The following is a 13,209-nucleotide window of genomic DNA, read 5'->3' on the forward strand; positions in this document are numbered from 1 at the left end:
TTACTAAACATGTTGAACATTTTTGCAGTCCACATTGTTCTAATTGCATTGCATCAATATAGAAATACATTGTTAAACATAGGCTATAGCTGTCATGGTGTTCTTCGTTTGTCGAATGAGAGTCGGACCGAAATGCAGCGTGGTGGTTACTCATGTCTTTAATGAAGAGAATGACGATACATGAAATAACTTAAATAAATACAAAAAAACAACAAACGGAACGTGAAACCTAATACAGCCTATCTGGTGAACACTACACAGAGACAGGAACAATCACCCACGAAATACACAGTGAAACCAGGCTACCAAAATACGGTTCCCAATCAGAGACAACGAGAATCTGATTGAGAACCGCCTCAGGCAGCCAACCTAAGCTACACCCCTACTCAGCCGCAATCCCAATGCCTACAAAAACCCAATACGAAACACAATATATAACCCATGTCACACCCTGGCCTGACCAAATATATAACGAAACACAAAACACTATGACCAAGGCGTGACTATAGCATTCATACCAATGAGGGGACTATGCCTACTGTAAATTGCAGTCTAGACATGGACATGCCAAACATATTCAATAAGCAAGATTAAATTAACTAGGCTACCGATGAGGCCTAAAAAGGCCATTTGTATAATTCTAAGCAAACAAACAAATTGTTTTCAATAGTTGTCTAAATACAGTTACACGCACCATAATTGCTTCCCGTGGGTGTATACTACAGACAAGGCAACTTAGACTATGGAGTTTTTAACACACATTCAAACTTTTCACAGAAGCTGGATAAAGATCAAATATCAGGTGAAATTATACTGCTTGCAAATGCCATGTTTTATAAACAACATGGAACCATTTTAGAGATCATATTTGCATTTCTCCAGAAACAGGTAACATTTTTTTTGCATTGGAGCCATGTACGTTCTCACCATAAACCCATCGATGTAATATTTCTTAACATTTCTAATATGTTTTGTTTTTAATCAAATTAAACAGATAAAAAATTGTATCTGTTTTTTCAACCAACATTTCAACTATAATTCTAAATAGGACCCGGTCAGAAGCATGATATTATCAGTCATTTCTCTCGGTCTTTCCATTGTGTGCACAAGTGGCCTAAATGTCTTTACGCATAACATACACACGTCCATAAAATAAAACTAGGCTACTGTCAATTGTATCGTTGCCTATGTGCGAGACCGATATAAAGAAAATCTGCCGGTTGATATGGTATTATAGGAAACCAATCGTTTTTTACGTTTCTAAGTATGAAATTCACTGGAACAAAGGCACGCCTTTCCTTCCATGGGCACTGTTCATCATGGCTGGATGGGCTGCGCTTATGCCCTCAAAATCCATGCCAGTATCAAATGCGTTACTGTTAAGACCTGCTTTTTGTGGGTCTTAAAACGTCCTGTTACCGCTGCATGAAATTGTAACTTTTGCGCTTGTTTATAAGGACACATCTCAAATATTGCCACCCTCCCTACTCAGCGCAAGTGCCGAACCTGGCGTTAGGGCTGGAAAATGCCAGTGCGCCTGTCTTTACATAACAATATTGCAAACTAACGTGCAAACTAACTTGCGTTTGACACATGCACCTCCTTAGCGACAGCCGAGAAATAGAGCCCTTACATCTCTCTCTCTCTCTCTGATTCTTTCTCTGTCTCTCTCTCACTCTCTAACTCAGATTTGATCTCTGATTCTCTCGCTCTCTCAATTCAATTTAAAGGGTTTTATTTGCATGGAGAACACATGTTTACATTGCAAAGAAAATGAAATAGATAAAAATGAACAGTAAACAGTACACTCCCAAATGTTCCAAAGGAATAAAGATATTTAGAATATCATATTATGGCTATATATAGTGTTGTAACGATGTGCAAATAGGTAATGTACAAAAGACAAAATAAATAAACATATGCGTTGTATTTGCTCTCTCTCTCCTTCTCTTTGATTCTCATTTTCCAGTCCCATGCATTCCAAATGTGTGTGTAAGCTTGTGTGTGTGTATGTGCACTAATAATAATAATAATAATAATAATAATAAATAATATAATAATAATAATATAATAATAATAATAATATATGCCATTTAGCAGACGCTTTTATCCAAAGCGACTTACAGTCATGTGTGCATACATTCTACGTATGGGTGGTCCCGGGGATCGAACCCACTACCCTGGCGTTACAAGCGCCATGCTCTACCAACTGAGCTACGGTCAGTCTCGGGTGGAGTGGTGGATCCTCAGGGTTCATCCTCTCGTGGCCTCATAGGTTGGAATTTATTAATATTTTTCCTAATTTCCTAATAAATCAACATCTGGTGAAATCTGGTGTTTCTATGTCAAACCGACCCTCGGTCAGCCAAAGCACGAGTTGAGTCTATCAGTCTCTCTCCCCTCCAACACAAGGTCATAAATCACCAGCTGCATAGTACTCCCAGTTTCCCTGAGACCTACATTTCAAATGTGCACCAAAACTGAGAACATCCACCCTGAGAACTCCTTTTCCAAAACAAAAACAAAATTACCAACTTAAAAAGTGGAATAATAAAATCCATATTATATATATTTTCCCTGCACAGGTCAGCCATTGAAACCCATGCAATTCTGGTATGATCACAGCAGTACATTTTCCAATAAACCAGCAATAAGCTATTGGTTAAAAAACATAATGACACATTTTACTGAAGCTTCGGTTGTTATGTAATTAGTCCATGACAATGTTTTGATAATCCATTCAGATTTACCTGAAAATATGTCCTCATTCTGTCACGCCCAGGCCCTAGAGAGGCTTTTATTCTCTATTTTGGGTAGGCCAGGGTGTGACCAGGGTGGGCATTCTAGTTCCTTTATTTCTATGTTTTCTGTTTCTATGTTTTGGCAGGGTATGTTTCTCAATCAGGGACAGCTGTCTATCGTTGTCTCTGATTGGGAATCATACTTAGGCAGCCTTTTTTATTTTGTATTTTGTGGGTAGTTATCTTTGTTAGTGGCACTATAGCCATAGTAAGCTTCATGGTCGTGCCTTTGTTTCTTGTTTTGTTGGTGACATTTACAGAAATAAAGGAAAATGTACGCTCACCACGCTGCACCTTAGTCCGGTCATTTCCATGACGACGTCCGTGACACATTCGCTTAGTCCAAAATGCGGAATGCTAATGTATTGACGGTTTGGCTATGTGTAAATCGATTTCTGGGAAAGATGTGCAAGTATTCTGTGTAGCACCTATGCACATTCAGTTTCTACAGTCTTCTACTTTACCAATTATTTTTGTTATTTGTCATATCTGGTCAAAGTATCAAGACATAGCATCTGTGCATATCTTTCTCTCTGCGTGGACACCTGCCAGGCACAGGTGAGCTATTGGCACGATGCACTTCTGTATGATCTGGTAAACAATTGGATAGGTATTTGTCATTCAACAGCATTACCTTCAGTCTATCCTGATTTGAGTCATATATCCAATTCTGTCAAAAGAATGAGTAAAACAATTGATTTTGACAGAAATATGGCTGAGATACAAAGAAACTTCAAGGAGAGAGAGTACACAAATGGTCAGATTAATACTGCCATTGAGAAAATTCAAAACAAATGTAGACATGATCACTTTCAGGGACTTTCTCACGAAAATAATTAATATTGCATTCTAACTACCCGCTATTCAAAGTGCTCTGAACAAATGAACTTTTTTTTACATGTGAGTTCCAAATATCTCTAATGGTCACCCCAGCGTGAGTTGTTTTATGCACCTGATGTCATAATAACTGTTCCAAAATGTGATTATTACCCAACAGGATAGTTAACATGTGTGCGTTCCTATCAAAGTAAGTTCCATATTTTCTGTATATCATGTTGTCATTTCTACTGTAGGCGCATACTGTATGTAGTGTCATGACTATCCTGATCAGGTCAGGTTACAGGAGACCACAACCCTACAGATTATCTCTCGACCCCAACAGAGGAGGAGAGATCTAGGGGTCTGAAGATGTGGTGGTTTTATGACCCCTCACGCCCCTGGTAAATCTCAGGCCACAGACACATTTCTTTGTCGTGTTACTATGGAGAACCAGCCTCAGAACATTAAACATGAAATAAAGGGACTTTGGAACAATGGTTTCCGTCAGCCACAATGGTGGTCATGACGATAGATGGAATACGAAAATGTATGTCACTTTTGTTTTGTTATTAAAGGTTAATAGATGACGTTATTAGGAAAACATTTTAACGTGAAGAGTTTTCTCAGTAGATGTTTGATGTTTATACAGTGTACGTTGTATGGAAAATATCCAAATCAAAGAGAATGTTTTGGGGAAGATGAAATGTTAAGTTAGTTGTCTAAAATTGGATTTGAATCAAATCTAGACCGTGCCTCATTAACTTGGTACGCCCAGAGAATTGCCCTAAAGGTGGTTACGTCCACTTCTGACCCAAGGGTATAAAACCTGTGAGTATAGAATTTACAAAAAGACTACGTAACCCAAGCTGCAGCAAGGTCTAAAAAGTAAACGAACCCAGAATGCAACGCAAGTTTGAAGACAAAGAAATCATTTTCTACTCAAGCTATGGATGAGTAGCTGTGTCTAAGCAGGTGAATTCAAGTCGAACCACCTAGCCTCCATCTCCCTTAGAATCGGGGTATCTAAAGGGTTTCATTCCTATGTTGTGAGCTCTGAGCTACAGAGCTGTCTGTCCTCAGAAGACCCCTTCCAGAACAAAGGGTGAGGAAATAGACTCCTAAGCCAAAAGGACTGACATCGGGAGGACGGTCAGAGAGGTGCGCCGAAGTAGTGCATCATCGAGTAGCCTGGACGGTCCACGCAGAGAATCCTCGGAGATCATCCCCACGTAATTACATCATTATATTCTGACCCATAAGAGTGGTAGTTTGGGGCAAGGCTAGGGTTAGAATAGCATACGCTGACAAATTCACCCAAATGTATATTTATCTCGTGTACCTTTTTTCTTTCTCTCTTTGAAATCCCCCTTTTGGGTAACACGCGCCATAGTGTGTTGGCCCGTTATACTAAGTTCTAATCAATAGACTATAATGTGTTTTGTCTATGTGTATCTTTTATCATCATTTTAGCTTTTTAGTTAATAAATATTCAACTAAGATTGGTGTGGTCTGAACTCATTGGTGAGACCCGGGTCCGTGCAGATTCCCGGGCTATACGACGTTCAGAACGAGATTGGTAGAGGCAACTGGTTAATTAGCGGCTGTTGTAAAATCAATATTCTGATAGTCTTTGAGTTAATTTGGGAAATAGAAACACAATAAAAAATTGTTTTCCCATCATGCCCCAGGTTAATGAGTTAATAATCGCAAATTGAAACTTTAATCATTCGATGAACAACAGTCGTCACATTAATCAATACAACGTCATGACAGTAGCATCATTACATTTACATTTAAGTCATTTAGCAGACGCTCTTATCCAGAGCGACTTACAAATTGGTGCATTCACCTTATGACATCCAGTGGAACAACCACTTTACAATAGTGCATCTAAATATTTTAAGGGGGGTGAGAAGGATTACTTTATCCTATCCTAGGTATTCCTTAAAGAGGTGGGGTTTCAAGTGTCTCCGGAAGGTGGTGATTGACTCCGCTGTCCTGGCGTCGTGAGGGAGTTTGTTCCACCATTGGGGAGCCAGAGCAGCGAACAGTTTTGACTGAGCTGAGCGGGAACTGTACTTCCTCAGTGGTAGGGAGGCGAGCAGGCCAGAGGTGGATGAACGCAGTGCCCTTATTTGGGTGTAGGGCCTGATCAGAGCCTGGAGGTACTGAGGTGCCGTTCCCCTCACAGCTCCGTAGGCAAGCACCATGGTCTTGTAGCGGATGCGAGCTTCAACTGGAAGCCAGTGGAGAGAGCGGAGGAGCGGGGTGACGTGAGAGAACTTGGGAAGGTTGAACACTAGACGGGCTGCGGCGTTCTGGATGAGTTGTAGGGGTTTAATGGCACAGGCAGGGAGCCCAGCCAACAGCGAGTTGCAGTAATCCAGACGGGAGATGACAAGTGCCTGGATTAGGACCTGCGCCGCTTCCTGTGTGAGGCAGGGTCGTACTCTGCGGATGTTGTAGAGCATGAACCTACAGGAACGGGCCACCACCTTGATGTTAGTTGAGAACGACAGTTTGTTGTCCAGGATCACGCCAAGGTTCTTAGCGCTCTGGGAGGAGGACACAATGGAGTTGTCAACCGTGATGGCGAGATCATGGAACGGGCAGTCCTTCCCCGGGAGGAAGAGCAGCTCCGTCTTGCCGAGTTCAGCTTGAGGTGGTGATCCGTCATCCACACTGATATGTCTGCCAGACATGCAGAGATGCGATTCGCCACCTGGTCATCAGAAGGGGGAAAGGAGAAGATTAATTGTGTGTCGTCTGCATAGCAATGATAGGAGAGACCATGTGAGGTTATGACAGAGCCAAGTGACTTGGTGTATAGCGAGAATAGGAGAGGGCCTAGAACAGAGCCCTGGGGGACACCAGTGGTGAGAGCGCGTGGTGAGGAGACAGATTCTCGCCACGCCACCTGGTAGGAGCGACCTGTCAGGTAGGACGCAATCAAGCGTGGGCCGCGCCGGAGATGCCCAACTCGGAGAGGGTGGAGAGGAGGATCTGATGGTTCACAGTATCGAAGGCAGCCGATAGGTCTAGAAGGATGAGAGCAGAGGAGAGAGAGTTAGCTTTAGCGGTGCGGAGCGCCTCCGTGATACAGAGAAGAGCAGTCTCAGTTGAATGACTAGTCTTGAAACCTGACTGATTTGGATCAAGAAGGTCATTCTGAGAGAGATAGCGGGAGAGCTGACCAAGGACGGCACGTTCAAGAGTTTTGGAGAGAAAAGAAAGAAGGGATACTGGTCTGTAGTTGTTGACATCGGAGGGATCGAGTGTAGGTTTTTTCAGAAGGGGTGCAACTCTCGCTCTCTTGAAGACGGAAGGGACGTAGCCAGCGGTCAGGGATAAGTTTAAGCATCATGTATTTACAGTTTTATTCTCAAGAAACTGGTGACAAATAATGCATCCCAATTATTGCATATATATTGTAATGGACACTTATGATGTGTGTAAAATACTTTTCTGAAGGTGGTACTGATTATAATGAGCTAAGCTATTTGCCAGCTACATTTGGCACCATGTTTGTTGACATTATACAATGCATTTTGGGTGTCAAACCAAATATGTCATAATGAGGTGAAGGAATGGTTCATTCATCTTTTGGGTAAACTTCCGTAGGTGAATGAAGGGAAGTGGATGATCGTAGACGACACACCCTCTTCAACATCCATACTATAAACCAACCAATCTCTTCTTGTCTCCTTATCTTTGGTTGATGCCAAAAAACAAACATTGCGGCACGCACAAACTACCCATCGTCGGATTACTTTTGATTTTTAGAAAGTGTTTTACTCAATTGTGTAACTCTGTGTTGTCTGCTCACACTGCTATGCTTTATCTTGGCCAGGTCGCAGTTGCAAATGAGAACTTGTTCTCAACTAGCCTACCTGGTTAAATAAAGGTGAAATAAATAAAATAAAATAAAAATGATTTCGATCAATGGTGAGCGCACCCGTGATGTGATTAATTATAAGTAGTAATTGCTATTAGCTAATTTATATAATAGTTTAAGTCAGCCAAGTTATAAACATATGACTGCTTGTGTTATGTCAATCTTTCATCAGTTTAGCGCTAGGACAAATGTAGCTTACATTTTCCGGTTTGGATGATTGTGTATGCTGTCACTACTTCTGTGAATGTCTGAACATTGCATCCAAAAATAAACTGGTCACATTCTGGACATAATTTTGTAAAGGACCATGTTTGTGCAAAATGTTCCTATGAAAAAAAGTGCTGCCAGCTCAAATGCTGATTGTTGCGTCAATCGAAAATGGACGTTCTAAATAAGCATTCTAATCAAGCGTTCTAATCACACTGGTTTGATCATACGCAACAGGGACCACTATGAAATGATCACACCCGTTTGTTGGTATGTGTGAAAAGGTTAAGGGAATTGTTCACAAACTTTGGCACATTCTAAGATCTGATGACAATATCAGTAATGTGTTTGTCGTATTCAAGCGGGGCAGAAATCTGAGAGATCAATTGGTAAACTCAGATTTACCACCCCCAAAATATCCCTTCTCAACATCTATTTGCACATCTACCGGATGGAAACTACAAGCGCAATGACTGCACTCAATGCAATGGCACTTACAAATGTAGATATATCAAACACCCCCAAACAGGGAAACAGATCCCAATCAAAGTTATCACGTGCTCCACTAAGGCAGTTATTTATCGTAGAACTTGTCCTTGTGGTAAAAATTATATGGGTAAAACAAAGTGCGAATTAAAAGTGTGAATCTTGGAGCATCGTAGCACTATCAGCTGCAAGAACTTGACTAACCCATTTGCGGCTCACTTTTTGGAAGTGAACCACTCGATTTCATCCCTACGTTATATCGACATCAAACATGTCACCCTCCCTAGGTGTCACGCCTTGGTCTTAGTATTTTGTGTTTTCTTTATATATTTGGTCAGGCCCTGGTGTGACATGGGTTATTGTGGTGTGTTTTTTGTCTTGGGGTTTTGTGGGGCGTTGACGTAGTCCATTGCTGCCTGAGGCGGTTCTCAATCAGAGTCAGGGGATTCTCGTTGTCTCTGATTGGGAACCATATTTAGGCAGCCATATTCTGTGAGTGTTTTCATGGGTGATTGTTCCTGTCTCTGTGTAGTTGTTCACCAGACAGGTTGTATAGGTTTTCACGTTCTGTTTGTTGTTTTGTATATATATAGTTATTTCATGTATCGTCTATTCTTTATTAAAGAACATGAGTAACCACCACCCTGCATTTTGGTCCGCTTCTCCTTCAACTGACGAACGCCGTTACACTAGGAGAGGAGGTGACCTCAACAATTTAATGTTAAAACAAGAAGCTGCCTGGATCTTTAATTTAAAGACACTTGCTCCCTTCTGTCTCAACATAGACTTTGATCTGAAGCCATTCTTGTGATTATCGTGATTTTGCTATTCATTGTAAATATTTGTAGGCCTATGTAGCCAAATTGTATCTACGATCGAACGCTATCATTCATGTTTTTTGTATGTTATTTTTATATCTAAGAATTAACCAATGATTTCAGGCCACACCCAGCCATGATTACAGACACCTGAGTGTGTCCTTTGACACTCTATGAACTAGTGACCCGCAATGTTTGTCATTATACCCTGCTGAAGACAGCTTGTCTGTCGAAACATTGGTTATTAGGTTATTACATTATTGCATCTGAGCTCCTAGAGTGTGCGGCTCTGCTTTTCTTTTTCAAGTGTTCTACTCCGCTAGCCAGCACCTCGCCTAAACAGGTGTGCATTTATTTTGTGTCCAGATTTGAGTCATATATATACACATAAGCAGCACTGCCCATCCCCCACAGAAATGCTTGAACCTCAACATGGCTACTAGTTGCTGTTCAGGGCATGGAATTGTTTTGGTAGAAGACTAATTTGAGCAAGGGATGGCCTTATTGCTTCTGGACATTACTTGTAAGTAGGAACATTGGATATTTGTATTTATTATTGGTGTTATTGTTATAGCTGGAATGGAACTATAATGTTAGTTACATTGTGCGTTCAGTATTCATAGAATCCCATTGTAGCCTGTGTAGCAAGTAGCTTATCCTAAAGAAAAGGACACAGCGGTAACATAAGACACATTACAATGCGAACAAAACATTTAGATTGAAATGTATTGAACACTATGTGTCTAACATGTAAAATATAGTATCCTATCTGCTCTATTTATGACATTTCTTTCTGTCACAGAAAATTGATAACTTTATCACCGGAGAAACTTGAATCAAAGATGCTATTCTACCAAGAGACCCAATTAGCAATTCTATTACTTCCTGTGCAAAAAAATAATAATGCAGAAGTGATAAGAAAATTGTGTTCTAAGATACTGGAAATAATCTCATTTTGAGTCAAAGTTGGGAATGTAACAGTATAACTTTAGACCGTCTCCTCGCCCATACCCGGGCACGAAACCAGGGACCCTCTGCACACATCAACAACAGTCACCCACGAAGCATCGGTAACCATCGCTCCACAAAAGCCGTGGCCCTTGCAGAGCAAGGGGAACTACTACTTCAAGGTCTCAGAGCAAGTGACGTCACCGATTGAAACGCTATTTAGCGTGCACCACCACTAACTAAGCTAGCCGTTTCACATCCGTTACACTCACCCCCCTTTTGACCTCCTTCTTTTCCGCAGCAACCAGTGATCCGGGTCAACAGCATCAATGTAACAGTATAAATTTAGACAGTCCCCTCGGCCATACCCGGGCGCAAACCAGGGACCCTCTGCACACATCAACAACAGTCACACACAAAGCATTGTTACCCATCACTCCACAAAAGCCGCAGCCCTTGCAGAGCAAGGGGAACCACTACTTCAAGGTCTCAGAGCAAGTGACGTCACCGATTGAAACGATATTTAGCGTACACCACCGCTAACTAAGCTAGCGTTTCACATCCGTTACATTGGGAATCTTGTTATTTAGTCTAGCTGGAGAGTCGTCTATATAAACAACAAAGTAAATCACTAAAAAACACATTTATGAAGTTAGACATTAGTATTTAGGCCTGTCTTGTACATGGATTCTTCAATATCAAACTATGCAGTATTTTTTAAATTATTTTTTCATGTATTATTTCTTACATTGTTACACCAGGAAATCTTAAATCTTAATACAGACAGCCGAGAAGAATTTTTGGATATACAGTGGGGAGAACAAGTATTTGATACACTGCCAATTTTGCAGGTTTTTCTACTTACAAAGCATGTAGAGGTCTGTAAGTTTTATCATAGGTACACTTCAACTGTGAGAGACGGAATCTAAAACAAAATCCAGAAAATTACATTGTATGATTTTTAAGTAATTTATTTGCATTTTATTGCATGACATAAGTATTTGATCACCTACCAACCAGTAATAATTCCGGCTCTCACAGACCTGTTAGTTTTTCTTTAAGAAGCCCTCCTGTTCTCCACTCATTACCTGTATTAACTGCACCTGTTTGAACTCATTACCTGTATAATATATGGATAGAAAACACTCAGAAGTTTCTAAAACTGTTTGAATCATGTCTGTGAGTATAACATAACTTATGTAGCAGGCAAAACCCCAAGGACTAACTGTTCAGAATTTTCTCCCTCAATTGTCTATGCCAAGGGATATTTGATAGGAACCATTTTTCAGTTCCTACCACTTCCACTGGATGTCATCAGTCTTTGGAATTTGGTTGAGGTTATTCATTTGTGCAACGAAGAAGAAGCTCATCCTGGAACAACGTTACACTATTGAGAGTTGAGCAAGACGTAAAAAGGAGCATGGTTTGTTTACTTGCTGTATTGAATACAGATTGCCCGGTCTACAATTTGATCGATTATTAACGTTTAAAAATACCTAAAGTTGTATTACAAAAGTAATTTATAGGCAACTTTTGAAATGTTTTGTAGTGACGTTGTGTTTTTGAAAGCTTTTTTTTTCTGGATCAAACGCGCTTTATAAATTGACATTTTGGGTATATATGGACAGAATTAATTAAAAAAAGGACCAATTGTGATGTTTATGGGACATATTGGAGTGCCAACAAAAGAAGCTCGTCAAAGGTAATGCATGTTTTATATTTTATTTCAGCGTTTTGTGTAGCGCCTGCAGGTTTGAAATGTGCTACCCTCTTTATTGACATTGTGCTATCATCAGATAATAGCTTCTTAATGCTTTCGCCAAAAAGCTTTTAGAAATCTGACATGTTGGCTGGATTCACAACGAGTGTAGCTTTAATTGAGTATCTTACATGTGTGATTTAATGAATGTTTGATTTTATATAATTATTTGAATTTGCCGTGCTGCATTTCCCCTGTTTTTTCCTCTATACCATAAGAAGTTAAGACCTACCCTAACCAGAAACCGTGAATGGATGGCGGCATTTGCGCAAAACTGAAAGCGCAAACCACCACATTTAACCACGGAAAGAAGTCTAGGAATATGCCTGAATATAAACAGTGTAGTTATTCCCTCCGCAAGACAATCAAACAAGCGAAATGCCGGTACAGGGACATATTAGAGTCGCAATTCAAAGGCTCAGACATGAGGCATATGTGGCAGGGTCTACAGGAAATCACCGACTACAAAAAGAAAACCAGCCACGTCACGGACACCGACGTCACTTTTCCAGACAAACTAAACACCGTCTTTTGCCCGCTTTGAGGATAATACAGTGCCACCATCATGGCCCTCTAACAAGAACTTTGCCCTCCCCACCTCCTTCTCCGTGGCCGACGTGAGTAAAACATTTAAACTTGGAGGTTCAGATTAAAAATCCTATTCTTCAGACTAAGATATTTAGGTTCTGGGAGTGTATTGTCCACAGGTGAACATCATAGAAAATGCAAGTATAGAAAGACAGCCGACTGAAGGAAGGTGAATATTATTGCAACACCCAAACAGAGACTAGAACCCTGGACCCTCAGATTAAAAGTCTGATGCTCTAACAACTGAGCTATCCAGGCTCTGCATTTGCTTATTTTCATACACCTAACCTGCCGGGCAGAGGCATGTGCATGACGAGGGGGCATTGTCAGATGGTACATTTCCCCAGAGAACCAGGCCTTCATTCCAAATGATACAGTCAATGAAATCTGAACTAAGAATCCCCTCCAAAGAAGTATTTTGTACAAGACCTTGTAGCACAATGGTAGCGTGTCTGACTCCAGATCAGAAGGTTGTGTGTTCAAATAATGTAATTGTCAGGGTTTTTATGTGTGCAATCTCTGCCTTCTTCACACAGCGAAGTTAATGAATCAGCACAAGTACCAACCTCTCACAAAAACAACCAAGCCAATGTTGCTTTAGATGAAAATTGTCTCTCACAAAAGCCTTGCACAATGCAAATTCCTAAATCAGATGATGCTGTGTGATTGACACACTTAAATCAGTCTTCGAACAGGGAGTTTAAACCTGGAGGTTCAGATTAAAAATCAATAGAGTAAAGAAAATGCAAGTATATAAAGACAGACTACTGAAGGAAGGTGAACATTAAAGCAACGCCCAAACGGGGACTTGAACCCCGGACCCTCAGATTAAATGCGTTAACCCTCGCAAGGCTGCTGGCCCAGATGGCATCCCCAGCCGCGTCCTCA

General features: G+C 40.8%; 1 non-coding gene across 1 annotated transcript; it reads right to left on the bottom strand.

Moving 5' to 3' along the window:
* Positions 1–12,506: 12,506 nt before the first annotated feature.
* trnak-uuu lies at positions 12,507–12,579 on the bottom strand. The gene has a single exon. It is a non-coding gene; the product is annotated as a tRNA-Lys (tRNA).
* Positions 12,580–13,209: the final 630 nt, after the last annotated feature.

The sequence above is a fragment of the Oncorhynchus gorbuscha genome, linkage group LG18 (assembly GCF_021184085.1).
Source record: "Oncorhynchus gorbuscha isolate QuinsamMale2020 ecotype Even-year linkage group LG18, OgorEven_v1.0, whole genome shotgun sequence".
NCBI classification, from domain to species: Eukaryota; Metazoa; Chordata; class Actinopteri; order Salmoniformes; family Salmonidae; genus Oncorhynchus; species Oncorhynchus gorbuscha.